At 41.0% G+C, this 24,410-nt stretch overlaps 1 protein-coding gene across 4 annotated transcripts in view; it reads left to right on the top strand.

Moving 5' to 3' along the window:
• Positions 1–24,410, top strand: part of atp10d (ATPase phospholipid transporting 10D) — a 226,472-nt gene that overhangs the window by 61,365 nt on the left and 140,697 nt on the right. The window contains exon 1 of one of the 4 annotated variants that reach the window (XM_087987842.1): positions 11,270–11,290. The exons of the other annotated variants lie outside the window; for them this stretch is intronic. The gene's annotated coding sequence lies outside the window, so the exon portion shown is untranslated. Of the gene's footprint in view, positions 1–11,269; positions 11,291–24,410 lie in introns of those variants that run through there. 4 annotated transcript variants of the gene reach the window in all.

Consider the following 24,410-nt stretch of genomic DNA (forward strand, 5'->3'; position numbering starts at 1 on the left):
TTTAAGACATTTTTATTTCGATATCATGGTCATGGCGGCTAACTTTCCTCAAGGCAACAGGTTTTCATATGGGAGTGGGTGTTTCCCATACTTGGCTTCTAAACTCTGTCAATCAATTTTCTCCTTATTGTTTGTGGGAGGCGTCACAGCCCCCACCATCTGTGTTTTTTTTTCCTTGACTGTTGTATGGCATTTACATTTGCTCATCTGCACAGCTATAAATATAAAATGATAATCATCACTGTCCTTTTTTGTTCTTTACCCTTCCTTTGATCTATTCACCATTTTTCTCTGTCCCTTCGGAGTCTTTCTGCATGTTGTTAATGACCTTTTTCTGGTGCACCACAATGAATCTCGTTATGAAACCCTGTCATCTCCAGTTAAGCTCTATAGCATCCTCTGCCCTCTGTTGAAAACACCCTTAGTCTTTCATTAAGACTTTTGCCTGTCCTGTGTGGTTTTAGAACCTAAATCTGCAGGCTTCGTCTATTTTGTTCTGTTAACAACAGCTTTTGGCATTCAAAAGAGCTCCTCCAGTTCTTCAAAAGGTAAACCAAAAAGCATTTGATGAAACAAGATCAGGTACAAATTATTATTTTATCAACAGCAAGTGAACAGTAAATGAAAATTTCGCTGACTTCATTCACCCAATCTCACATCTCACCTTCATTTAAAAAAAAGTGCTCTGTTTGTAGACTCTAATTTTACTCTGCATTCCTGTCTAGACAACCATCAGTTGCAACCATCAATCACTTGATCTTTCTTTTGCTTTTAGTTTCCAGTTCGTGGCTGATAAGCTGTCCAATCTTTTCCATAAAACCTGATTCTGTTGTACATGATTTCAGAAATTAGAAGGCTAATTCGCCAGCAGCTCTGTCAACTCATTCAGATTTTTTTCACATTATCCTCATGAGTAGAACCATCCACACAATAATTGATGTGGGCAATTCCTCATGATCTGTCGGCATAACCTTAGCAGAAGTGGGTGTCAAAAGATAATGTGGGTACACAACAGAGAATTTGATTCCACGTTAAAGATCAACCATAATCTTATCAAGTGACAAAGCAGGTTTAAGAAGTTAAGTGATCTACTTCTGCTTCATATGCCCGATGGTACATCTATTGGTAAGTTGTCTGAATGTAAAGGCATTTGGATGGGTGGCAAATGGACAAGTTGGACCAAAAGATCTGGCTTAGCTAAATTATCAACTATTTTATCCCATGAACTTGTGACACTTTTCCCTGCTTTAATGCTGATCAAACTGATTTCATTTAGAATTGTTGCAACTGTAGGTTCTTAATCAGCCTCAATTATATTTAAGTTTGGTTCCCAGAAATGATGTTTCACTTGACCCCAATGTGCTACATTTTCTGAACCACTTAATGATGAAATTTAAGCTTACTCCCATTCAGAAAAAGCAAGGGAAGTGGATCATGTCATCGTGACCAAAGGCACACTACAAGATACAATGTGAAAGTAACAGTTAGGCTTAAAAGTATTGATGCTATAGGGTGTGATGTACAGCAATAATCATGGATGATTTAAATCTGTGTATAAATTAGATAAAACTAGTTGGAAACTTGAAAGAACAAGTATATAATTCTGCAAAACATAGTGCTAAGTCAACAAAGAATGGACTAAAAACGTATAAGGAAGAAAAAACTGGAGAATGAGAGAGAGCTGTGTAAAAATGTAAAAATATACCATAAGAAATAGATCAGAAGTGGGTTATTCAACCCATCTCATCTGTGCAACCATTCAATGAAATCACAGCCTATCTGATAATACTCAACTCCACTTTTCTGTTTCATCTCCATAATCCTTGATTCTGTCTGTCTTGACCTTGAATATATTTAATGGTCCAGCCTCATTATCTGCATTTCCTCCAATCTTTGTGACATCCGCAAGCTTACTGATCAGAGTACCTACTTTCTCCTCCAAATCTGTTATACCGAAGTACTGATTCTTGCAAAGCACGAACGGTCATAGATCTCCAGTCAGAAAAACACCCTTTCACTGCTACTGTCTTTTATGACCAAGCCAGTTCAGAATCCGTCTTACCAGATCTCAGCAGATCCCATGTAAATTCACATTCTGTATCACCCTCCATGAAGGACCTTGTCAAAGGCCTTACTGAAGTCCCTATAGACAACGTCTACCTGTTCTCGTCAATCGTTTTTGTCACTTCCTCAAAAACCTCAGTCAACTTTGTGAGATGTGGCCTCCCCTGCACAAAGCTGTGCTGCCTTTTGCTGATAAATCAATTTTTTTCCAAATGTGTGTAAATCCTGTCCCTAAAAACCTTCTCGAATAATTTCCCTTCTACCGACGTAAGGCTCACCAGCCTGTAATTTCCCGGATTATCTTTTTGCCGTTTTTAAACAAAAAATCAGTATCAACTATTCTTCAGTCCTCTGAGACGTATCCTGTGATTAAAGAGGATCCAAAGATTTCACACAAGGCCCCAGCAATTTCCTCCCTCATCTTCAGTATTCAGGGATAGATCTCATCAGGTCATGGAGGATTTATCTACCTTAATGCTTTTCAAAACACACATCACTACTGCCTATTTTGCATTGACATGCTCTAGAATATTAACAGACCCCTCCTGAGACTCACCATCCACCATATCTTCCTCCTTTGGGAATACAGATGCAAAGCATTCATTAAGGACTTCGCTCAATTCCTCTGGCTCCACACATAAATTCCCTCCTTTTGTCCTTCTGTGGTCCTGCCTTTTTCCAGCTATCGTCTTGTTCCTTTATATATTATAAAACTCATTGGGAATTTCCTGTTATTTCATGGCCCCTTTTAACCCTGCTTGAGATCTTCCCTGCTTTCTTTACATTCTTTGAGGGCTTTATCTATCTTCAGTATCCTAAAACCTTATGTTTGCCTTCTATTTCTTTTTGACTAAACTCTCAAATTCTCTTGTCATCCAAGTTCCTGAATCTTTCCATTCTCATTCTTCTTTTTGACAGGAACATGCTAGTCTTGAGCTCTAATCAACAAGCCTTTGAAAGATTCCCACATGCCAGGTGTGGATTTAATCTCATAGTTGCCCCAATTTACATTCCCCAGGTCCTGCCTAATATTGATGTAGTTAGCCTTCCCCCCCCCCCCCCCAATTTAGTATTTTCACCCAAGGACTACGCTTCTCCTTATCCAAAGTAAACAAAACTTAGAGAATTATGGTCACTTCCTAAAATGTTCCCCCTCCTGAAACTTGAATTACCTAAACAGATTCATTCCCCAATCCCAAGTGTAGTGTGGCCCCATCCCTAGTTGGATTATTTACATATGGTTTCGAGAAACCCTCCTGGATACATTTAACGGAATCCACCCTTCCCCATCCACCATCCAAGTCCCAGTTACAAATTGCACAGCCAACAACCCTGTTGTTTTTACATTTTTCCATAATCTGTTTGTATATTTTTTCTTCTATCGCCTTCCAATTGTTGGGATATCTGTGTACAATCCCATTGTGTCCTTTCTGTTCCTGAGTTCTGTCCTGGTCTTGCTGGATGTGCCTCTAAGGTGTACCTTCTCCAAACAACTGTAATATTCTCCTTAATCAGTAATGCAACTCCCCCACCTTTTGTATATCCCTCTCTATCTTGCCGGAAACACACACATCCTGGAATGTGAAGCTGCCATTCTTGTATCTTGCGTGCTTTCCACCCCCCCCCCCCAAACCAAATCTCTACAATAGTTAAAACAACATAATTATACGTACTAATTCTCGCTCGAAGATCATCTGCCTTATCCTGTCATCCTCATCACATAAAAACAAATAGACTTCAGACCGCCAGTCCTGCCATGTTCAGTAACTTCTCCCTAATCTGTTCTTCCTCTTAGGCATAATGGCCTTACTCTCTCATTTCACTTGCTGCTCTGATTCCCACCCCTAAGTGGCACCAGCAAACTTTCCTGTCTGGATATTGGTGCCCCTCCAGCTCCTCCCTGTCCTCCTTGTACAGATCCCACCTGCTCTCGACGACATTCTTCCTACACCAGCTCTTTAGCCATATATTTAACTGTGCTATCTTCCTTTCCCTAGCCTACACTAAAGTGATCCTGTAGTAGTGTCCAGAGTGAAGATTGTTCGCTTGCAAAAATCACAGCCATTGTAGTTTTTGCCATGTATGACTTCAGTCATTGGAATGTTTTCCCACTGATTTCTAATGATTTTGATCCAGGATCCTCTTAATCTGGCTCAATATCACAGCATGCTGAAGATACAATTGTGTAGTGGTTGTCTTACTAGACTTGTGGTAGTCCTTTTCAATATAAAATTGAGAAAATGTTAGTTCAGGTATTATTGTGAAATCTTGAGAATTGGAGTTCAGTTTACGTAAAACTGTAAACAAAAAGCTATTATCATTTAGTGTTCATGATGCTGTCAGTGCTTTTTATAAAAAAAAGGTTTACTTAATTGGTCAGTGAATGACAGCTGCCTGAATCCATGACTGAAATCTATTCTGACCACTGACTCTGAAAATGGTCTCAAAACCCACTCAGCAAACAGTGTTGGTGAACCTTTGCTACACCAATGGCAACAGTTCAAATTCTCTGTATCTAAGCATAAGCAATAAAATATAACCTTGTCAATGCTGCTGTCAGTTTGAAAATTAATCGTTAATGCAGGGTCTTTACCCTGGTCAGTTACCAGATGGTAATTGGTAAACTTTGTAGTCAAAATTGGAGGAGTGTCAAGGGGCAGTGGAATTGTCAGTTTGTAGATTTATTAGATGCCTCAGTAAGGACTGAGATTTCAGGTGATCTTTTTTGAGGTCCTGTCAATTGAAGTGCTTCAGTGGCTGTCGGTCAGCAGTATTCTTTTGAGGAGGATTTAGATTACATTAGATTACATTACAGTGTGGAAACAGGCCCTTCGGCCCAACAAGTCCACACCGACCCACCGAAGCGCAACCCACCCATACCCCTACATTTACCCCTATATCTAACACTACGGGCAATTTAGCATGGCCAATTCACCTGACCTGCACATCTTTGGACTGTGGGAGGAAACCGGAGCACCCGGAGGAAACCCACGCAGACACGGGGAGAACATGCAAACTCCACATAGTCAGTCGCCTGAGGCGGGATGTTTTCCTTGTGGGCATGAGGAGATATATGCTGTGCTGACGTAGGAGGCCACTTGAGCTTGGTCAAGTTCAGTACATCTTTAACTCTTCCTGTAATGTTTTCCCATTATTCAGCAGGGTGGGATATCATTGACTAAGTTCCATTCTCTAGTTACAGATGGATAGAATCACTTGCAATGACTTAAATTCCTGCTGCTGTACTGTTACCTCCAACATACCCCATGCATCTATACTTATCCCCTTCCTATTTGTCGTCATGGTTCTGCACCATGGTAACATCGAAAAACTCAGCATTAGATTTTACATGTATACTGATGCAACTCTGATCTGTCTCACCAGCTCTCATAATTCTGCCATTGTTGCTAATTTTTCAGACTACTATTCCAACATCCAGTTCTGGGTGAGCTGAAATTTACCCTGAGTACATTTTGGGAAATCTAAAGGTATTGTTTTCCATCTCTGCTCCAAACACCATTTCCCAGTTACTGATTCCATCCCATCCCCAAGCAAGGAATCTGAGCTTAAATCAGATTAAGCCACTGAAATCTTGGTTTGTCTTTTGACCCTGAGGTGAGCTTTTGGCTTCATGTTAGAATCTAAAGTGGAGGACGGGAAAAATTTCTGGCCGTAACAGCTGCACCTTTATTGAGATATTTTAGGTGTTGGAGGTGATTTCCTCGAATTCCAGGAGCAGCAATTAATGTTTTATATGCAGTTGCATTGTTTTTGAACTTAGGAAAAAAAGTCAAAACAACAGCAGTTTTAAAAGGGAGAAGAACAGACAAAGGAAGCACATGGTGAGGTCAGTGCAGGAGAGAGAGAGAAAGAAACTGGCACAGCAGTTAACCTGTACAGTTATTGCCTTTGCTGTTTGAATTCATGTATCGCTGGACGTTGAAGTGCGTCTGGGAAAATTAACAAACAGTGAAATTCACAACTGATGTTGGGCGAAGTACACAGCACAGAAGCAGATAAGTGTATTGTTTTTAAGTGTGACCTCACTGCAATAGTGAGTAGAGTGGGTCCTTTCTTGATTATGTTTTTTTAGATCTGTTTCTTGATTAAACTTAAAATATAAGCCATAGCTATTAATTTAACCGGGGCAGTGTTTTGTAGAGTAATAAGACAGTGTTATTTTCTGGGTCTGTAGATTGTGAAGGAGCAAAAATGACTTTTAGTACAGTGATATGCGCTTCTTGTCAGATGTGGGAGTTTAAAGCGAGTTTAAGGGTTACTGCGGATTATATCTGCAATATATGCTGTTGGTTGCGAATCTTATCAGATCGAATGGATCGGTTGGAGAGACAGTTAGAAGCAATGAGGAATTTGCAACAGCAACAGTATGTGATGGATGGCAGTTATAGAAAGGGGGAAAGTCTCAGATACAGTCACATAGATGTGTTTACTCAAGGAAAGGTAAGAGAGGTAGGCAACTAGTGCAGGAGCCTTCTGTGGATATACCCATTTCAAAAAAAGTATGCTGTTTTGGAAAATGTAGGGGGTGATGGATTCTCAGGGGAATGTAGCACAAACAGCCAAGTTTCTGGTATTGAGACTGGCTCTAATGCAATGAGGGGTACATCGGGTTCCAAGAGATCAATTGTGTGAGGGGACTTTCTAGTCAGAGGTACAGACAGACGTTTCTGTGGCCAACAGCGAAAAATCAGAATGTTGTGTTGCTTCCCTGGTGCCAGGATCAAGGATGTCTCAGAGAGGGTGCAGAATGTTCTCATGGGTGAGAGGGGCCAGCAAGAGGTCATTGTCCACATTGAACCAATGACATTGGAAGGGAAAAGGTTGAGATTCTGAAGGGAGATTACAGAGAGTTAGGCTGAAATTTAAAAAGGAGGTCCTTGAGTTTAGTAATATCTGGATTACTCCAGGTGCTATGAACTAGTGAGGGCAGGAATAAGAGGATAGAGCAGATGAATGCTTGGCTGAGGAGCTGGTGTAAGGGAGAATGATTCACATTTTTGGATCATTGGAATCTCTTTTAGGGTAGAAGTGGCCTGTACAAGAAGGACGGTTTGCACCTCAATTGGAAGGGGACTAATATACTGGCAGGGAGATTTGCGAGAGATGCTCGGAAGGATTTAAACTAGTAAGGTGGGGGGAGTGGGACCCAGGGAGATGGTGAGGAAAGAGATCAACCTGAGACTGGTACAGTAGAGAACAGAAGCAAGTCAAACAGTCAGGGCAGGCAGGGACAAGGTAGGACTAATAGATTAAACTGTATTTATTTCAATACAAAGGGCCTAACAGGGAAGGCAGGTGAAATCAGGGCATGGTTAGGAACATGGGACTGGGATATCATAACAATTACAGAAACATGGCTCAGGGATGGACAGAACTGGCAGCTTAATGTTCCTGGATACAAATGCTATAGGAAGGATTGAAAGGGAGGCAAGAGAGAAGGGGGATTTTTTGATTAGGGATAGCATTACAGCTGTGCTGAGGGAGGATATTCCTGGAAATATATCTAGGGAAGTTACTTGGGTGGAACTGAGAAATAAGAAAGGGATGATCACCTTATTGGGATTGTATGATAGACTCCCTAATAGTCAGAGGGAAATTGAGAAACAAATTTCGAAGGACATCTCCGCCATCTTTAAGAATAATAGGGTGGTTATGGTCGGGGATTTTAATCTTTTGAACAGAGACTAGGACTGCCATAGTGTTAAAGGTTTAGATGGAGAGGAATTTGTTAAGTGTGTACAAGAAAATTTTCTGATTCAGTATGTGGATGTACCTACTAGAGAAGGTGCAAAACTTGACCTATGCTTGGGAAATAAGACAGGGCAGGTGACTGAGGTGTCAGTGGGGGAGCACTTTGGGACCAGCGACTATAATTCTATTAGATTTAAAACAATGATGGAAAAGGAAAGGCCAATTTTGACGGTATTAGGCAAGAACTTTCGAAAGCTGTTTGGGGGCAGATGTTTGCAGGTAAAGGAATGGCTGGAAAATCGGAAGCCTTCAGAAATGAAATAACGAGAATCCAGAGAAAATGTATTCTTGTTAGGGTGAAAGGAAAGGCTGGTAGGTATAGGGAATGCTGGATGACTAAAGAAATTGAGGATTTGATTAAGACAAAGAAGGATGCATATATAAGGATAGATCGAGTTTATCCTTAGAGTATAAAGACAGTAGGAGAATACTTAAGAGGGAAATCAGGAGGGTAAAAAGGGGACATGAAATAGCTTTGGCAAGTAGAGTTAAGGAGAATACAAAGGGTTTTTACAAATACATTAAGGACAAAAGGATAACTAGAGAGAGAATAGGGCCCCTCAAAGATCAGCAAGGCGGCCTTTGTGTCTAGCCGCAGAAAATGGGGGAGATACTAAACTAGTATTTTGCATTGGTATTTACTGTGGAAAAGGATAGGGAAGATATGCAAAGTAGCGAAATAGATGGTGACATTTTGCAAAATGTCCATATTACAGAGGAGGAAGTGCTGGATGTCTTGAAATGGATAAATCCCCAGGACCTGATCAGGTGTACCCTAGAACTCTGGGAATCTAGAGAAGTGATTGCTGGGCCTCTTGCTGAGATATTTGTATCATCGATAGTCACAGGTAAGGTGCTGGAAGACTGGAGGTTGGCTAACGTGGTGCCACTGTTTAAGAAGGGTGGTAAGGACAAGCCAGGGAACTACAGATCAGTGAGCCTGACCTCAGTGGTGGGCAGGTTTTTGGAGGGAATCCTGAGGGACAGGATGTACATGTATTTGGAAAGGCAAGGACTAATCAGGGATAGTCAACACGGCTTTGTGCGTGGGAAATCATGTCTCACAAACATGATTGAGTTTTTTGAGGAAGTACCAAAGAGGGCAGATCAGTAGATGTGATCTATATGGACTTTAGTAAGGCATCCGACAAGGTTCTCCATGGGAGACTGGTTGCCAAGGTTAGATTTCACAGAATAAAGGGAGAACTAGCCATTTGGATACAGAACTGGCTCAAAGGTAGAAGACAGAGGATGGTGGTGATGGAGGGTTATTTTTCAGACTGGAGGCCTGTGACCATTGGAGTGCCACAAGCGTCAGTGCTGGGTCCTCTACTTTGTCATTTACATAAATGATTTGGATGCGAGCATAAGAGATACAATTAGTAAGTTTGCACATGACACCAAAATTGGAGATGTGGTGGACAGCGAATAGGGTTACCTCAGATTACAACAGGATCTTGACCAGATGGGCCAATGGGCTGAGAAGTGGCTGATGAAGTTTAATTCAGATAAATTCGAGGTGCTGCATTTTGTGAAAGCAAATCTTAGCAGGACTTATACACTTAATGGTAAGGTCCTAGGGAGTGTTGCTGAACAAAGAGACCTTGCAGTGCAGGTTCAAAGCTCCATGAATGTGGACTCGCAGGTAGTTAGATACTGAAGAAGGCATTTGGTATGCTTTCCTTTATTGGTCAGAGTATTGAGTACAGGAGTTGGAAGGTCATGTTGCGGCTGTACAGGACATTGGTTAGGTCACTCTTGGAATATTGCGTGCAATTCTGTCTCCTTCCTATGGGAAAGATGTTGTGAAACTTGAAAGGGTTCAGAAAAGATTTACAAGGATGTTGCCAATGTTGGAGGATTTGAGCTACGGGGAGAGGCTGAACAGGCTGGGGCTGTTTTCCCTGGAGCGTCGGAGGCTGAGGGGTGACCTTATAGAGGTTTACAAAATTATGAGGGGCATGGATAGGATAAATAGTCTTTTCCCTGGGGTGGGGAGTCCAGAACTAGAGGGCATAGATTTAGGGTGAGAGGGAAAAGCTATAAAAGGGACCGAAGGGGCAACCTTTTCACACAGCGGGTGGTATGTGTATGGAATGAGCTACCAGAGGAACTGGTGGAGGCTGGTACAATTGCAATATTTAAAAGGCATTTGGATGGGTATATGAATAGGAAGGGTTTGGAGGGATATGAGCCGCGTGCTGGCAGGTGGGACTAGATTGGGTTGGGATATTTGGTTGGCATGGACGGGTTGGACCGAAGGGTCTGTTTCCATGCTGTACATTTCTATGACTCTAGTGCATCACAAGGACCACCTATTTCCACCTTCATATTATTGTCGAACCTTTCCCTTCACTCACCTCATATGTTACTGAAATCCTCATTTCTGACTTTGTCAACCTTGGACTTAACTATGCTAGTGAATTCCTGACCAATCACCCACATTGTATTTTATACTTTTTGAAACTTCATTTGTGCAATAGGGTGTTGCTGGCTGGCTAGCACTTATTGCCCTTTCCTAGTCCTACTTGAGAAGGTGGTAGTGAGCTACATTCTTAAACTGCTGCAGTCCACCTTCTGAAGGGACTTCCATGATTTGGGCCCGAAGGACCAAATATATTTCAAGTCAGGATGGTGAGTGACTTGGAGGATAACTTGCAGGTGCTATAGTTCTGAAGTATCGGCTACCATTATCCTTCTACATGGAAGTGGTTATGGGTTTGGAAGATGCTGTCTGAAGATCTTTGGTGAATTTCTGCAGTGCAGCCTATAGACAGTACACACTGCTGCTACTGAGTGTCAGTGGTGGTGAGAGTGGATGCTTGTGGATTAAGTGCCATTCAAATGGGCTGCTTTGCCCTGAATGTTATCAAGCCTCTTGTATTTTGTTGGAGCTGCATCCATCCAGGGAAATGGGGAGTTTTCCATCACACTCCTGACTCAGCATTTTAGATGATAGACAGGCTTTGGTGAGTCAGGAGGTCACTTATTAAGTCCTAGCTTCTGACTTGCTCTTCTAGTCACTGTTTATGTGATGAGCCCAGTTGAATTTCTGGTCAGTGATAACCCCCAAGATGATAGTGGGTGATTCAGTGATGGGAGCACCATTGAATGTCAAGGGGTTTTGGTTTAACTTTCTCTTTCTGGTGATGGTCATTGCCTGACATTTGTGTGGCATGACTGTATCTTGGCATTTGTCAGCCCAAGCTTGGATATTGTCCAGATCTTATTGTATTTTAATATGGACTGCTTTGGAATCTAAGGAGTCATGGATGGTGCTGAACATTGTGCAATCATCGATAAACATCTTCTGACGCTATGATGGAGGGAAGGTCATTAATAAAGCAGCTGAAGATGATTGGCTCTGGGCACTACCCTGAGGAAGTCATCCAGAGATGTTCTGGAACTGAGATGACTCACCACCAACAACAATTACCATCTTCCTATGTGCCAGGTATGAATTTAATGGCGGAGAGTTCGCCCCCTGATACCCATTGATTCCAGTTTTGCTAGGGCTCCCTTGATATTGTACTTGGTCATATTCAGCTTTGACATCAAGAGCTGTCATTCTCCCCTCATCTCTGGAATTCAGCTCTTTTTCCCTTTACCTGCATTAGGCCATGCACATGCACAGAAACTCATTCAAATTGAGGATATACACCCTTGATTCTCTGAGTTTACAGACTGAATGATCAATCATAAAATTACAAGGGAAAACAATCAAGACAGTGAAAAGCTTTCCAATGCCAAAACACTTAGAATCATAGAGATGTACAGCATGGAAACAGACCCTTCGGTCCAACTCGTCCATGCCGACCAGATATCCCAAACCAATCTAGTCCCACTTGCCAGCATCTGGCCCATATCCCTCCAAACCCTTCCTATTCATATACCGATCCAAATGCCTCTTAAATGTTGCAATTGTACCAGCCTCCACCACATCCTCTGGCAGCTCATTCCATATACGTACCACCCTCTATGTGAAAAAGTTGCCCCACTGGTCTCTTTTATATCTTTCCCCTCTCACCCTAAACCTATGCCCTCTAGTTCTGGACTCCCCGACCCCAGCGAAAAGACATTGTCTATTTACCCTATCCATGCCCCTCATAATTTTGTAAACCTCTATAAGGTCACCCCTCAGCCTCTGACACTCCAGGGAAAACAGCCCCAGCCTGTTCAGCCTCTCCGTGTAGCTCAGATCCTCCAACCCTGGCAACATCCTTGTAAATCTTTTCTGAACCCTTTCAGGTGTCACAACACCTTTCCAATAGGAAGGCGGCTAGAATTGCACGCAATATTCCAACAGTGGCCTAACCAATGTCCTGTACAGCCGCAATATGACCTCCCAACTCCTGTACTCAATACTCTGACCAATAAAGGAAAGCATACCAAACACCACCTTCACTATCATATCTACCTGCGACTTCATTTTCAAGGAGCTATGAACCTGCACTGCAAGGTCTCTTTGTTCAGCAACACTCCCTAGGACCTTACCATTGAGTGTATAAGTCCTGCTAAGATTTGCTTTCGCACCTCGCATTTATCTGAATTAAACTCCATCTGCCACTTCTCAGCCCATTGGCCCATCTGGTCCAGATCCTGTTGTAATCTGAGGTAAGCCCCTTCACTGTCCACTACACCTCCAATTTTGGAGTCATCTGCAAACTTACTAACTGTACCTCTTATGCTTGCACCGGGGAAAGAAAAATTTACCAGCTAGCTAATTTGCATTTCTGTATTCTGCATCATTTTTAACGTTGTATTTGTACAGCATCTTTCATGTTGCCTAACCAGCCTGAAGTACTCTGCAGTCAATGAAGTATTGGTCTATTTCTGTTATAATGTAGACAAGTGCAATATGCTATATGTACACATCAAGACTTCCCAGGTCACTGTGTGGTAAATCCTCAAATACTTTCCTGTACAAATGTTGGTTCAGGGATAAATCAAGGATAGAACTCAGGAAAACAAGCCCCAAGGATTGCCTGTCACAAAGTATGTAATGAATGTAAGAATTCCTCTTTCCAATTGAATGTTTAATCACCTATCTAATGATGAGTACTGCTTCCCACATACAAACTAGGCTAACTCTAGATACTATTTGGCCATCACCCTTCTCTGGAAGGAGAAACTTCTTTAGAAGGAGAAACGTCTTTAGCCAGAGTGGTGAATCTGTGGAATTCATTGCCATAGAAGGCTGTAGAGGCCAGTTCATTGAGCACATTTAAAACTGAGCTAGTTAAGTTCTTGATTGCCTAGGGGATCAAATGTTACAAGGAGAAGGTGGGAAAATGGGCTTGAAAGACCTATCAGCCATGACTAAATGGTGGAGTGGATTCGATGAGCCGAATGGTCTAATTTCTGCTCCTAAGTCTTCTGATCTTATGATGTGACCTAAACAAACTGAGCAAACGTTAACCCAAGCCTACCTTTGGTATGGGATTACTATTCATGGTTTCCAACTATACCAACCAGAAATAAATATAGAGACACTGGATGAGATTAGGTTTTCATTACTGTGCTTTGGATTCATGCTGAGGGCAGGTAGTGGCATTGTTATCACATTATAAAGGTTAGGGATGCCGGTGAGAGAAGAATTAAGATGATTTTTAAAATAATTATGCTGGTCTTGATTTTAGGACAAAACATTACGAGAAGCCTGTCAGTAGGTTAATGTGTTACTACTTTTAAAAACCTTGACTTAATTCATTGTTGAGCAACTATGCCCGAAACGTCGATTCTCCTTCTCCTTTGATGCTGCCTGACTTGCTGCGCTTTTCCAGCAGAACATTGTTAAGCTCTGATCCCCAGCATCTGGAGTCCTCACTTTCTCCTAGTTGAGTTTTCTCCGAGCCATTATGGTGACACATGCCAATTGCAAAGAACGCATTGATGATTCGAGTACTAGAAGAACGCATGAAAACATCCCCGAACTGGTAATCTTGAAATTGCAAATGATAAATAATGAATTTTATCTCTTCTCTAATTAAGTTCTTGCATGTGCACCATGAGGGCTTTTAAATTTAACCTTAGTTTTACAGAAATGCTAGTATCAACACATTATATCTGTATTAAATTCTCTTTGAGACAACAATTCTATTACAGTTATAATTTCTATGTTTTGAATTATTTTGCTTAGCTTCAAAAATACATTGTTAATTTATGGAGCATTAAAATTTTCAACAAGTAAATTTCTATGAAATTCAAGAATTTGATTTCATATAGAATTTCAATGAAATTCAGAAGGGGTGTTTGGTGATCTTGATCGTAGGGAATAAATTAAAGCAAATGAGAATATATTTTGAAACTATTCCTTTAAGCTTCAAATCAACACTTGGATCAGTGAATATTAGCAGCATTCCTTAAAGAGTTCAATAGAATCCCTAGAGTGTGGAAACAGGCCCTTTGGCCCAACATGTCCGTACGAACCCTCCAGAGAGTATCCCACCCAAACCCATTATTCTACATTTTACTCCTGACTAATGCAACTAACCTACACATCTCTAAACACTATGGGCAAATCTTAGCCTGGCCAATTCACCTAACTTGCACATCTTTTGGACTGTGGAAGGGAAACCGGTGCATCAGGAGGAAACCCACAAGGACACTGGAGAATGTGTAAACTCTACATAGACAGTCACCCAAGGCTGGAATCGAACCTGGGTCCCTGGTGATGTGAGGCTTACCACTGAGCCACTGTGCTGTCACACAGGATGTGATAGCTGACAGAGGGCCTTCTCTGATATGTTCTTTGAATCGCCTGTGGTATCTTTGATAGTTTGCAATGTCCATTATCTCAACAACCACGTCACACATAATTTATTCAGAGCTAACCAACAGTCTTCAGTTTGGAGTTCTGAAAAAATGATATTTTTCTGCTTAAATTGAGAAAATTCACCTTATCTTCAAGATGCATTATGCCTTTGGGAAAGAAGAGGGCTGATTCAATAACAAGCTGGTGGGGTGGAATTCTTTGCCCTACTGAAATACTAGCTTTAGTGAATTGAACAAGAATAAATTGTTTCATAAAAGAAATTCTGAGGATTGCTGACTTTTTTTCTAGTTCTGTCCACTTGTTAAATATTAATCCAAAACGATTGTTGTTGTCATCAGTGTGGTGGTAGCTGTATTCCTCTAACAATAGTGTCTTGTGAAACTGCATGTCTGTTTCTGGTCTGTTTGTTCTAATCAAATGATATAAACCAGTGGGTTATATATTCAGCCACATTCTGGCCCTGTCAGAATTCACAGTGCTGTATCATAGAATCCTTGCAGTGTGGAAACAGGCTATTCGACCCAACAAGTCAACACCAAACCTCCGAAGAGTAACCTTCCCGGACCCAATTTTCTACCCTATTACTCTACATTTACCCCTGACTAATGCATCTAATCTACACATCCCTGAAAACTATGGGCAATTTAGCTTGGCCAATTCACCTAATCTGCACATCCTTTGGATTGTGGGAGGAAACCGAAGCACCTGGAGGAAACCCACGCAGACACTGGGAGAATGTGCAAACTCCACACAGACAGTCATCTGAGGCTGGAATCGAACCTGGGTTCCTGGCGCTATGCGGCAGCAATGCTAACCACTGAGCCACTGTGCTGTTCTGCATAAAACTTTAAAAGTCACATAAGGATAAGACAATTGCATAAGAAAATTATATGCTTAACAGTATGTATACTCTCAGTTCCAATGCAAGTGTGGAGAAGTCTCAACAAATGTTGAATATATATTGCTGTTAATTGATTAAAACTTTTGCTTAGAACTTACGTGAAGTGTATAAGTTTTTCTAACCGTAATCTTCAATCATAGTGATATCAACCACATTTACAATCTTTTAAAATTGTGCAACCAAGGAGCAAAGGGAGAAAGTGAGGATTGGCGATCAGTATTGAGAGTGTGTTGCTGGAAAAGCACAGCTGGTCAGGCAGTATCCGAGGAGCAGCATCAGAGGATTCCTGATGAAGGACTTATGCCCGAAATGTTGCTTGGATGCTGCCTGATCTGCTGTGCTTTTCCAGCAATGCAAACCAAGGTGCACAACCAGGCCCATTGAAGCAAAAATGTGTAGTAATCCCAACTTTTGAGTTTTAAAAATCTGATAGTGACAGTAGAAAGTTAAAACTTTCAGATGAGAACCAGCATTTCCACAGTACAGAGATTCTGGGGAAGAATTCTTTGGCGGATGCCTCTTCACCAACTTCTTCGCTTCATTCTCATAGGAACATTGGAATTAAGAGTGGAAGTAGGCAATCCAGCCCTATGAGCCCATCCTGCCATTTACCATGATCATGGCCGATCTTCTCCTCCACTTCACTCTCCTACCTGCTCGCTATAGCCCTCTATTATAGTGCTTTTCATCAGAAATGTATCTATTTCTTTCACTAGTCTGGTATTGATTCTGCTCCCACTGTTTTCTGGGCAGTGATTTGCATAGATTCACAACCCTCCGAAAAAAGTTTCTCCTCATCTCAGTTTTGAGCCTACCTCCTCTCACTCTATACCTTTGATCTCTTGTTTGAGACATTGGTTCCCTTGTGGGATAATCTGCTGAGTGTTCATATAATCAACCTCCTCTCAACTGATCCCAATTTTCTCAGCCATTCATTCACACTGAATTTATCCATGTGAAGCCGTGACATTCTGATTGATCCAGAGTTCAGTTTCACACCTCACTTGCCAGTTGCATCACCATTTGGCACTACTACTGCTTTACTCCCAAAGTTGCAGAGAAGAGGAGAGAGTAGCTGCTGTTGACAGCTGTGTCTGATTGAGTGTAGCATCAAGGAACCTTAGCAAGTCGAGAGATAATGGAAATCAGGAAAAGATCTCTCCACTGGTTGGAGTCATAAATGCAGTGCATACAAAATATAATACAAGTCCTTTGCTGGAAGAGGCTGGATATTCTGTAGTGACTGATTCAACTCCTGACACCCTATAGCATATCCACTCTCTACATGGCATAAATAAGAAGTGTAGTAGAACCTCATTTCCCTGGACAACAGCAGGAGCTTCTCTTGATTGACATTCTAACTACTCCTTTCAGCATTCACTCCCTCCACCATAGATACACAGTGGCAGTAGTGACTAACATCTTTTGTTTTCATTCATTCCTGCAATGTTGGCTTTACTGGCTGGGCCTAATTATCCTTGAGAAGGTAATTGTGAACTGATGTGTCTGTGTCTGCTTAGTATAGGTAGACGCATAATGCTATGAGGGAGTTTGTTCCAGTATCAGTTACACTGAAGGAAAGGTTATATATATTTCCACATAATTTGAGAGTGGCTTAGAGCTGATGATGGTCCCGTGTTTCTGCTGCCCTTGTCCTTCTTCATAGTTGTGGACATGAATTTGAAAGGTGCTGTCTTAGGAGCCTTGTTGAATTTCTGCAGTGCATCTCGTAGATAGTTCACACTGCTGCCATGTGCTATAGCACCATATACAAGATCCCCACCAAGCCACAATCAATGCTGTCTTGCAAATATATTGGCATTACTTCAATGTAACTAGGTCAAAATTCTGGAACTGAATTCCTGCAATAGTATCTCATTGTTTTCTTGAAGCATTGCAGACAATTTGCCACCATCTTGAGGGTAATTAGGGATGGACAATAAATGTTGGCCTAGCCAGATTACCCTCATCATATTAAAAAAATAAAGAAAAGCTTACAAATGTGTTGATGCGACTAGTTGTAATGAAGATTAATATTTTCTTATCTCGTGTGCTTTGTTCATGTAATTGCTTCTCAAAACTCTCTTCCATATATTCTGAACTTGCATTCCATAAAGTTAAAAAGTTGTTGCTCAGTATGTTGTCCGTGGAGTGGATGAAAGATGACAAATATGGTTTAGAATTTAGAACCCATTTGCTTGGCTGTTGCCTTTAGCCTCACCCCTAACATATCATAGAATCATACAGCATGGAAACAAACCCCTTGGTTCAACCAACCCATGCCAACTGTTATCCCAAATTAAACTAGACTCACCTGTCTGCATTTGGCCCATATCCCTCTAAACCTTTCTTATTCATGTACTTACGTTTTTTAACAAAAAAACCCAACCCACATGCACCACTTCCTCTGGAAGTTCATTCTACACATAAACCACTCTGTGCAAAAAACAAATTGCTCCCCATGTCTTCTTTTTAAGTCTCTCTACTCCCACCATAAAAATTTGCACCCGGGTCATGAAATCCCCCACCCTAGGGAAACAACACCTACCATTCACCTTATCTATACCCCTCATGATTTTATAAACCTCTATAAGATCACACCTCCTATGCTCCAGTGAAAATAGTCCTAGTATATCCAACTTTTCTTTAGAGCTCAAACCTTCCATTCACAGCAACACCCTGGTAAATCTCATCTGAACCCTCTCCAGCTGAATAATAGACTTCTGTAATAGGGTGACCAGGATTGGACACAGTGCAGGGCATTCTGGTATAGCACGAGGTTCCTCTGTAACCTCGTGCTATAGAAAGTTAGGCTGTAGAATATCACTATACCTGTTCAGTAGAAAGTTCACATTATCCAAACACTCTCCACAATTTGTCAATCTCATTGTAGCTAATTTACGTTGATGAAATGCGTGGCATACCAGAATGACCTGCATACCAGAATGACCTGCATACCAGAATGACCTGTACTCCAGAAAGGCCTCACTAATGTCCAGTACAACTTCAACATTATGTCCCAACTCCTATATTCAAAGGTCTGAGCAATGAAGACATGTGTGCTAAATGCCTGTCTATCTCTGATACAAACTTCAAAAAATTATGTACCTGAATTCTTCGGTCTTTCTTTTCTACAACACTACCCAAGGCCCTATTTTTAATTGTATAAATCTTGACCTAGTTTGTTTTACCAAAATGCAATATCTCGTATTTATCCAAATTAAATTCCATCCACCACTCTTCAGCCCATTGACCCTATTGATCACGATCTCTTTGAAGTCTTAGATAACCTTTGCTGTCCACTATACCACTAAACTTATTAACCATGCCTACCACATTCTCCTGCAAGTCATTTATATAAATGACAAGTAAAAGTGGACCCAGTACTGATCCCTGCGGAACACTTGGAAGATATGAGGTTGAAGACATGAGAGAAGCATCTAAGAAGATGGTTGAAGTAAAGACACCAAGGGTTATTTTTGCACTCCAAGGTGAACTAGACCAAGATTTTCTGAATATTAACTGATAGGGTTTTCGAGAGAGACAGAAGTGTTTTGATAGGGAGAGAGTGTAATTTAACAGATCACAAATGTTTACTTGTATCTGGTCCAGACATTGCTGTCCCTGACAGTTTTAAGTTACTACAGCTTGTGGACTACATTTATGAACTTCCTTTTTTGTAATTCATTAAACTTACGAATTTTGTTTGTACAAGTACTGAACATCCATGTATTGAATCATTTTCTGCCTTACATTTCCAGCTAAGCAAATACAGGACCTTCCGTCAATAGCCATAGAGCAGTTATTACTTGATGATGCTCATTTTGCAGCTACTTGACAAATTCTTGGTTGTCTTCAAGAACAAGCTCGAAACCAAACCTAGTTGTGTAACTGTTGTGATAAAGAGCAGCAGCTATTTGCAGATGAAATGTTCTTAGCTTTTCTATCTTTAAGATTAATGATTTCTGGATTAAGAAGAAAATGTAACAGATTTAAGATATTTTATGCTTTCAAATAGATTATTAGAACAGTACAGCATATATACAGGTTCTCTCCATGACTCCCTGATCAGGTCCATGTCCCCCAACAACCATCCTCCCGTTCTGGCACTTTCCCCTGCCACCGCAGTAATTGCAAAACCTGTGCCCACACCTCCTCCCTCACCTCCATCCAAGGCCCGAAAGGAACCTTCAACATCCATCAAAGTTTCACCTGCACATCTACCAATGTCATTTACTGTATCTGTTGCTCCCGATGCGGTCTCCTCTACATTGGGGAGACTGGACGCCTCCTTGCAGAGTGCTTTAGGGAACATCTCTGGGACACCTGCACCAATCAACTCCACCGCCCCGTGGCCCAACATTTCAATTCCCTCCCACTCTATCGAGGACATGCAGGTCCTGGGCCGCCTCCACCGCCACTCCCTCGCCACCCAACACCTGCAGAAAGAACGCCTCATCTTCTGCCTCGGAGCACTTCAACCCCCAGGCATCAATGTGAACTTCATCAGTTTCCTCATTTCCCCTTCCCCAACCTTACCCCAGTTCCAAACTCTAGCTCAGCACCATCCTCATGACCTGTCCTTGCTACCTTCTCCCCAGCACCACCCCCCCATCCCATTTATCTCTCCACCCTGCCTCCAGTCCTAATAAAGGGCTTCTGCCCAAAACGTTGAATTTCCTGCTCTTCGGATGCTGCCTGACCTGCTGTGCTTTTCCAGCACCACTCTAATCTAGACTCTGGTTTCCAGCATCTGCAGTCCTCACTTTTGCCTATATTTCATTCTTGTTTATTGAGTATAGATCCATGTTCAACGCATTAAAATAGTTACTCTTCCAATTTCATAGCTTTACTGTAGATTTTTCATTGTTGCTTCTCATACTTAATTTAAAACTTTTTATGTTACAATCGCTGTTTTTTAAATGTTCCCCTCCTCTGGACCCAACACATTCTGCAGAACCAAATTCAGCTTTGCTTCTATTATGCTCACTGGTCATTGAAATTATACTGAATAGATTTCAAAACCTCCTGTGTCTTTACTGTGGTTTATTGTTATCCTAGTCTGTGTGAGCATAATTGAAGTGTGACAGTGGCATTACTTATAATTTTTGCACCTGTTTGTAATTCTACTACAAAATTGCTCCACTTTCTATCTCTCACCTGCCTGCTCCTGGCCCATATCCCTCCAAACCTTTCCTATTCATGTATCCATCCAAATGTCTTTTTAAACATTGTAATTGTACCAGCATTCACTACTTCCTCAGGAAGTTCATTCAACAAATGAATGACCCTCTGTGTAAAATAGTTTGTCTCTTATTTCTTTTTAAATTCTCTCTCTCCTCTCACCTTAAAAATGTGCCCCCTGGTTTTGAAATTCTCCATCTTAGGGAGAAGCCAACTACCATCCACTCTATCTATATCTCTCATTATTTTATAAACTTCTATCAGGTCACCTCTCAACCTCCTAATCCTCCAATGGAAAAAGTCCAAATCTAACCAGCCTTTCGTTATAAATGAAACCTTCCATACCTGGCAACTTCCATGGTAAATCTCTTCTGAACTCTCTCCAGCTTTAAGATATCTTTCCTATAACTGGGAGACTGCAACTGAACATAGTATATCACCAATGTCCTGTAAAATCTCAAAATAATGTCCCAACTCCAATACTCAAAGGAGTGAGCAATGAAGGCAAGCATGCCAAATGCCTTTTTAACTAACATTTCTATATGCGACGCAACCTCCAAAGAATTATGTACCTGCACCTCAGGTTCCTCTGTTCTACAACACTACCCACTATAACACCCCAAGCGTTAATTGTATAAGCCCTACCCTTAGAGTCATAGAGATGTACAGCATGGAAACAAAATGCAACACCTCACATTTATCCGGATTCAACTCCATCTGCCATTTTTCAGCCTGTTGATACATTCAACCACGATCCCTTTGTAATCTTAGAAAATCTTCTAGCCTGTCTATTATGCCACCAATTTTGGTGATATCGGCAAAGTCACTAACCATGTCTTCTATATTCTCATCCAACTTATTTATATAAACGACACACAAAAGAGGACTCAGAACCTGATCCCTGTGAAGTAATGCTGGTGACAGGTCTCTAGGCCAAAAAGCAATCCTCCACCATTACTCTCTGTCTCCTACTGTTAAGCCAATTATGTATCCAATTGGCAAGCTCACCCTGAAACCCATGTGACCTAACTTTACTAATTAGTCTACTATGAGAAACATTGTCAAAGGCTTTACTAAAGTCCAAGAAAACAATACCTATTGCTCTGCCACCAACCACCATTTTGATAACTTTCTCAGAAAACCCCATCAAGTTTGAAGAGACATGATTTTCCTCACTCAAAACCTGCTGACTATCCTTAATCAATGTTTACCTCTCTAAATGTCCATAAATCCTATTTTTTATAATCACCTCGAACAATTTATCCAGAATCAAAGTCAGACTCACAGGTCTATAGCTCCCCGGTTTCTCCTTACAACCTTCCTTAAACAAAGGTACAACATTAACCACCCTCTAGTCATCAGGCACCTTACTCTTAGTTATAGATAATGCAAATATTTCTGCAAGGGGTCTTGTAATATTCTCCCCAACTTCCCACAACGTTCTGGGATACATTAGATCAGGGCCCGGAGATTTATCCGCTTTTATATTCTTTAAGACCTCCTGAATTTCCTCTTCTGTAATGTGAACTGTTTTTGAAACATCAATGTCTATTTCTCTCCATTCTCTGGATTGCATTTCTTTCTCCACAGTAAATATTGATGTAAAATATTCATTTAGTATCTCTCCAATCTCCTGGTTGACCTTGTTGATCTTTAAGGGGTTCTACCCTCTCTCTAGTTAGCCTCTCGCTCTTAATGTTTTCGTAGGATCTCTTTGGATTATCCTTAACCTTATCTGCCAATGCTATCTCATATTCCCTCTTTGCCTTCTTGATTTATCTCTTAAGAATGCTCCTACATTCTTTTATATTGATTTAAGAGATTCAAATGAACCAAGTTGTCAATATCTAGAATAAGATTCTCTTTTATTCTTAACTGGAACCTCAGTATCTTTATTCATCCATTGTTCCCTCTCTTACCAGCCTTACCCTTCATTGTAACAGGAACTTTAGTCTGAACATTCGTCATCACACTATTGAATGCTTCCACCTTCTCTGATGTCCTTTTATCTGCAACGTTCTTTTACCAGTCTACTCCAATCAAATTTTGAAAGTTCCTGTCTCATACCTTTTGTTGTTTAGGGATTCAGGTTTTTGGCTAATTGGAATGTCTTTTGAAAGACCTGTTCAAAATGGATAGATCTAACCGAAACTGGAAAGGGACTAATATCTTAGAAGGGAGATTTGCTCATTCTGTTAAGGGAGACTTTATGTTGATTGAGTGGAGGAATGGACGAATTCTAAGTAGCAGTGTAAATGGAAGGATTGATGGGGGAAGGCTCTGAATGTGAGGCGAGCATGTCAATTAGAAGACAGACAACAGAGAGTCAGAGTATGCAGTAACTGCTGCCTCTCAACGCCAGAGACCCGGGTTCAATTCCCGCCTCAGGTGACTCTCTGTGTGGTGTTTGCACATTCTTCCCGTGTCTGCGTGGGTTTCCTCCGGGTGCTCCGGTTTCCTCCCACAATCCAAAAATGTGCAGGTTAGGTGAATTGACGGTGCTAAATTGCCCATAGTGTTAGGAGAATGGGTCTGGATGGGTTACGCTTCGACGGGTCGGTGTGGACTTGTTGGGCTGAAGGGCCTGTTTCCACACTGTAAGTAATCTAAGTAATCTAATCATCTAATCTAATACCAGATTTTCAGTCATTGATTTATCTTCTTTAACCTTTTGTTCCTTCCCTCATTTGATTTTGGCATTGGGAGTAAACCAAAATTTACTACTTTTATATTTTTTTAATAGATATTTTTATTAGAAATTTAACATTTTTACAAGTTTACAAAAATAAACAAAACTCTCAGATATAAACATTGATATACAATTAGCTCAAATATACAATAGCCAAAATTTGACAAAAAAAACAAAACAACAAAAAAAAACCGAAAAGAAAAAAAAACAAACAAACAAAACTCAACTATCTACTAATCTAACCTACAACTAACCAGGGTGTATATTTAAGTCTCTTACATGCTCGGGATGTGTTAGCATCAGATATAATAAAACCCGTATTCGTGCGGGATTCCTCCCCCGAGGGGCCGCGGACCAGCCAGGTTTGTAGTCTCAATTAAATAAAAGCCCTTGTTAGGATAGCCGAAATATCTGTATTTATGTAATTCAAAAAGGGCTGCCATATTTTATAAAATAATTCGGTCTTTCGGTGCACCATATTTGTAAGGAAGTCAAGGGGAATACATTCCATAATTAGTCTGTGCCAATTTGAAAGTCCAGGGGGGCCCTCCGCCACCCAGTTCATCAAAATATTTTTCCTTGCACAGAAAGAAAGAATAGAAAATAGTCTCTTCCCGTACGTGTCCAGGGAGGGAAAGTTCGAAAAGCCCAAGAGGAGAGATACGGGGTCCACTTTTATTTCCGTTCCTAAAATTTCTGTCAGGGTACTTGCTACTTTAGTCCAATATCTACGGATCTTATGACAGGTCCATAAGCAATGTACAAGAGTGCCCACCTCTATTTTGCATTTAGGACACATTGGAGATGCTCCTGCCTTAAATTTTGCCAATCGAACCGGTGCTATATGGGCCCTATGAAGTATCTTCAGCTGGATAGCCTGGGTTCTGTTACAAATAGTAATTCTTCTAGCATTTTCCCAGATATCATTCCACGTTTCTGTGGAGATTTCTAGTCCCAGATCCTGATCCCATGTTTTAAGCAGATTATCCATATCTCCCGATACTTCATCATGTAGTAAATGATAA

Source organism: Chiloscyllium plagiosum, unplaced genomic scaffold (genome assembly GCF_037043375.1).
Source record: "Chiloscyllium plagiosum isolate Xiang-an unplaced genomic scaffold, Cpla_swu_hap1 HiC_scaffold_1, whole genome shotgun sequence".
NCBI classification, from domain to species: Eukaryota; Metazoa; Chordata; class Chondrichthyes; order Orectolobiformes; family Hemiscylliidae; genus Chiloscyllium; species Chiloscyllium plagiosum.